The sequence below is a fragment of the Mauremys mutica genome, chromosome 12 (genome assembly GCF_020497125.1).
Source record: "Mauremys mutica isolate MM-2020 ecotype Southern chromosome 12, ASM2049712v1, whole genome shotgun sequence".
Classification (NCBI taxonomy): domain Eukaryota; kingdom Metazoa; phylum Chordata; order Testudines; family Geoemydidae; genus Mauremys; species Mauremys mutica.
The window spans coordinates 50,188,822-50,194,331 of record NC_059083.1 but is presented as its reverse complement, the minus strand read 5'-3'; the positions used below and the strand labels follow the sequence as shown (position 1 = coordinate 50,194,331).

General features: G+C 43.3%; 1 pseudogene; it reads left to right on the top strand.

The window, feature by feature from the left end:
• Window positions 1-636: 636 nt before the first annotated feature.
• Window positions 637-1,168, top strand: LOC123346890 (annotated as a pseudogene).
• The last annotated feature ends 4,342 nt before the right edge of the window (window positions 1,169-5,510 follow it).

The following is a 5,510-nucleotide window of genomic DNA, read 5'->3' as shown; positions in this document are numbered from 1 at the left end:
TTGGGATCACAGTGAATGCTGAACTTTGTTCCTGCTCTCTTGCGATGCAACAAATGGTGGAGAAGCTGCGGGCAATAGTATCGGTGGCCTGAAAAAGAAAAAAAAAAAAAAAAGGAGACGCACCTGAGTCTCAGTGTCGAGCGGCTGGGAGCCGCAGGGCGTCCGAAAAGAGGGGCGCACCTGAGCTCAGTGTTGAGCGGCAAACTGCAGGGCGTCTGAAAAGGGAGGCACACCCGAACTCAGAGGTGAGCAGCTACCATGGGAACCGCTGCATCAGCGGAAGAAAGGATGGTGATATGCATCGCAGAGCAGCAGGAGCTGTGACCCAGCCACCTGCCTTCGTCCCGCCTCCCCTGTCTCCTTCCCGGCGCGGCGTAGATCTTGATCATCTTGGACTATAATCTCCATGGCGTGAAAATCTGAAGATAATCCGGAGTAAAAGATTGGTTTATTTAAAGTGGTTATTGTATCACGCCGAGGGGAGCAGCGCGGCGGGTTTAGGAGCAGGAGTGGGTAGTGCGGGGCGGCGGCGGCGCGCGCGGTTTGTTTATTTTTAAATGCGGCAGGCTTTTAAGAAATGTTTTATAAGGTGCCTGCGGCCCCGAGCAGGACCCGGCGCCTGTCCCCGATCACACGATGATTGAAATGCTTGTAACAACTGAAGCTCAGGAATTGTTAGATCAGCTCAATGCTCTGTTGGGACAAGAGTTAAGATATCAACCATCTGACCTGAGACTAATTGAAATTGCTCATGACAATGGCCTTTGAATGACTGCAAGGTTGTGAGACTTTGAAGTAAAAGATCTCCTCAGCTTAACTCAAGTCTTTGGTAAAAATGAAGGTGCAGCCTAAATACTTGGGCTGTGTTGGATTAAGCTGCTTTTACCTGGCTGTGAAAGCAATAGAAGAAGAAAGAAACATTCCCTTAGCCACTGACTTAATTTGAATAAGCCAGTATAGGTTCACTGTATCTGACATGATGAGAATGGAGAAAATTGTGTTAGAGAAGCTATACTGGAGAGTTAAAGTTACAATTGCTTTTCAGTTTCTACAACTCTATCACTTGTTATCTTGTGAAGGAAGAAGGCATCTTAATTTTGAGAGACTTGAAGAGCTATGCCAGGATTTTTTTTATTTATTTTTTCTTGTTTTGATCCTTTGTGATTGATTTATTTGTTTGAGATAATTTTGCTGTGCTTGTAAGAAATTTTGTGCTGGCTGCATAGCATTTAGTGTACCATGCAATTATTATTAAGATTTATGTTTTGTGTTTTTGTTTTGTGATGTCTTCTGGCCAGAATTGTTGTTGTGTTGTTAAGATTTTTATGTGGTTATGTATTTTCTCTAGGACCCCCCCTCCCTCAGTGTCAGTCTGATCACCTGACATCTGAGGGATGTTTCTATTGGGAAGGGGGGAATCCTGCAGAGTTTGCACTATTTATTTGTTGTGTCTTGTTTTTGTTTGGTGTTGTTGGGGTTATATGTTAAGGATTGCATGGTTATATGGGTTGGCTTTATAAAGTTTTAATTTTGGCTTGTGATAGATTGTGGTGTTATGTTGTTATAAGTTGGAAATGTTTGGTGAATGTTTTTATCTTATTTTCCTTTTCCCTCTTCTTTTGATTGTGAATAAAGGGGGGAGATGTGGGAATAGAATGTGAGATGCTGAGATTGTTTAGGCTTCTGGGTTGGGAACTGTGTGTAAAGGGCTGGCCTTGGGCTCATTCTCATTGGCCAGCTAATTGTAAATAGGATGATAAGTCAGACAGGTGTGTAGGATGATAATTACCCTATGGGTTACAGCTGTGGCTGTGTGGGTTTAATTAATTAATTAGCAATTGTGATTGCTTATCATATTGTATATAAGAGCATGCTGGGAATGAATAAACACATATGCATACACACACATGCTCTCTCTCTCTGCTTGGGATCACATTGAATGCTGAACTTTGTTCCTGCTCTCTTGCGATGCAACAGTGGCCTCTTAGTGTAACTCATTTGTTTACACTATATACACAAATCCTGGAACAGAAGTGGCCACAGACAACACGCAGGGTCTCCCCTCTTTTAAGGATCTCAGACCATAAGCCAGGAGGAAGAGTAGTGTGCAAGGACCTTTCCCCCACACAATACTTTCAGCCTAGGACACTAAGGGTGAAGGCTGGGTCATTATCAGTGAGAGGTAGCTGGGCAAGGCAGGATACTTCTCCGTATGACCTCTCTGACGAGTGTTGTTGTGCTTTTTTCTAATGCTATTGCATCATGTGTTTACATATTTTTGATGCAACAGCCCTCTGGTCTGTGTCCTAATAACAATTGCAATAACTTTACTATAGATCCATTGTCGTTCCTAGTATGTGCTGTATGGGTTGCCTGACCATTCTGTGTGTTGGATGCTCATTTCTGAGAGGTTCCTGCCTCTCCTAAAGGAACAGAAAATATATTGTTTGAAATGGGAAAAGAAACGTCCAGGCTTCTCAACCCTGAGGCCCCTGGGATTATGCACAGCAACCACATTTTGGGGTCACCCTGCTTTAAAGTAAACTTCTTAGGTTTCCTGATCTCTTTGTTTTGGCAAATGTTCATCCCAAGCGGCACTGAGGAGTTCTCAAAACTGTACCTGCAAAAGTTCCAGGGAGATTGTAGAGATGACAGCCTGGAAAGGGTTTTCCATAAATGTGTCCTTTTATAGTCAGCACTTTTTGAGCCCCTCCCTGGTGACAGAATGGAACCTGGACATTTGGAGGCTGCCTAACTAGTCTCCCCAATCCCTGGTCTTACTGAGTGAAGAGACAAGGAGAGAGACAATGTATTCGAACTTGCATCCTAATTGAAATACCTGAGGTGGTGAAAAGCAGCCCTAAGTACAGAGTAACTGCACAGGGGTTGGTCTAAGGTAACTAACCTGTGGGCATGTCATGGTTATTATCAAACTGCAAAGCATCACCATTTGCAATGTCAGGGACTGGATATTTACATGGATATCAGTAATGTCCAGAGTTATAATGAATGACAACCAACATTCTGAAAGGGATATTAAACCTCACGTTTCAGGGCTTGAGCCAATCTCTATGTAACAGAGACCAAGGTGAGAGCTATATGGGGGGCAGCTTATTCCACCTCTACCTCCTATGGGATTCTTCCACCTTCCTCTTAAACATCTGGTTATGGCCTCTGTCAGATAGGATATTAGACTAGATGGACTTAGTGTCTGATCCAGTCTGGCAGTTCCTATTTTCCTATGAACAGAGAAATGGTAAATCTGGGGTCATTCTGCTCAAAGCACAGACCAGTATCTGGTTTCTGGAATACTTGAGTTAGATACTAGTTGAAGAGGGCACATTTGACAGGATCTATCTCCATCCACTAGAGGGCAGTCCCCATCCCCCCATTTCCTTAAATTATTTTGATATTGTCTCCATACAACATATTTCTATTGTCTATAGATCCATTCTATTTCTGCATCACACAAATCTCCATACACCTACTTTTGAGAAATTCGTATACAAGCATGAAGTTCTCATTTTTTTAACCCAAGTTTTCTCAGATGAACCCAAATAAAATTATTGTTTCAGCTTTTTGGCAACAAACCACTTGATTTATGTATTATTAGTTAGGTAGCAAAATAGACTGGGAAAATATTAGTCTCAACCCATTTTTGGGTTGGTTGGTTTGTTTTTATGGTGATGGTGTTTGAACCTTTAAATAAGGGTCCCACTTCAACCTATCTTTCAGCTGAAAAATTTTGTGTCTCCAAATTTTTGTTGCGAACATTGCCCAATGTGACGTATTGATTCCTTATGTAACCCTTCTTCCAATCGGAGTCGGCAGCAAAAGGGGCCAGGTTCAATATTTTAGGGTTCCTTTCCAACAATACAACACAAAACCAGAAACAGCCCCAACCCAGAGGCAAAAGTTCCCCTCTCACAAGCACAGAGTCTGAGTGCAGAAAAAAAGTTTTAATAAAAAGGGGGAAAGTAACCTGACAATAACTTGGGAAAATACTGCAAGCAGGATTCATAACAAAAAATCATGAGCAAAACACCGACTCTAGAGTATGTTGGGCAGTGTCCTTGTGCCTCAGGTTCTTAAGTCCAGCAACCAAAACTTCCTTTAGGGTGCCCCTCCCTTCACCACACCCCACTCACAGTTATTGTCCTTGGTCAGTAAAGACCCAGAGTTCAGAAGTGCATCTGTATGAGTTCACCTCCCACCCGGGGAGGGGGGGGGGTGTTGGGGAGAAAAAAATCACCTTGCTCTCTCCGCTGTCCAAGTTCTTGTCCTGACATCTGCCACTCCACTAGCCATTCCCTGTACCCTCTGGAGTGGTTTGAGGGCCCACAACTTAACACAGCTCTCTGTGATTTCAGCTGTTAGCAAGCAAGCCCAAATACTAGTGCAGGCTGGCCAGTCTCTGGAATCAGAGACACTGTCCCAAAACAGGTCTAATGCTTAGAGCTGGTTATTGGTGATTTCAATTCTGTTGGTTTGTAACAAGACTTTTCAAGTGACTCTTATTAAACTCTATTATTAAACAGTAATGAAAAAAAAGGCCACACCACAAACTGCCTGTCCCCACCCTCTCTCAATTCCACTGGGCTTGGCACCCCTGTCTCCTGCTTACCGAATGCAGTTTAGCTGAGGGTGGGTCCCTCCATCAGAGTATGCCCAGTACAGTTCTGCTGCCCTTGATCCCCACATAAGGATACACAACTCTTTTATGACCTCTGCTCCCATAACAAAGTGACTTGTGATCCAACACTACCAAAAGTCATTATTTGGGCAAAGCATTTCCATTGCGCCTAGGCAGAACTGGCATGTCTATGCAAACAAGGTCAGTTCATGAAATCATCTTCCCTAGTTCATCACTAGAAGTCAGGGGAGAATTCATGCAGACCTTGCTTAGAATTATAAAAAGGAGAAGATCCCACAGGGAGAAATATTTCACAAGTTGATGAAACTCTAGGCGAAGGCCTGTTAAAACCTACTGCCCATAGAATAATGCATAATATTAAGCCTATGTCTGCTGCCACCTACTGGGCATTTCAGAAAATAGCTGTCCATTTCTCCTGCTTTGAATGTGCTGCCATCTAGTGGACACTTTGCAGCATCACTGACCTTTCCTTTTCACATACAGGACTCTATCCTCTTCTGAAATATATTGGCCAATAAGGCGGACCTTTCCTCATTTCTTTCAGTCTGCTGCCCCTAGGGTCGATTACACAGCATGACAGTCTATTGCTCTGTTCTTAGCCTCTGCTCTCTTCTGGAGTTGACTACAGTGGATGTTGTAGCTGCCTCTTTCCATCCTTGATGCTCTTGTGTCCCCCCTGGCCATTGTTCTACAATGGTGCACTTTTCCCATCTTTAGGTAGTGTTGGTTACCTAGCGCTAGCTAGGCTCACTGTCTCACATTCCTTTTTTAACACGGCTTCAGAATTCCTCAATTTCTTCATTTATACATTGCTCACTCACATTCCTCACTTTGGTTTCTAAAGATATTTCCAGTT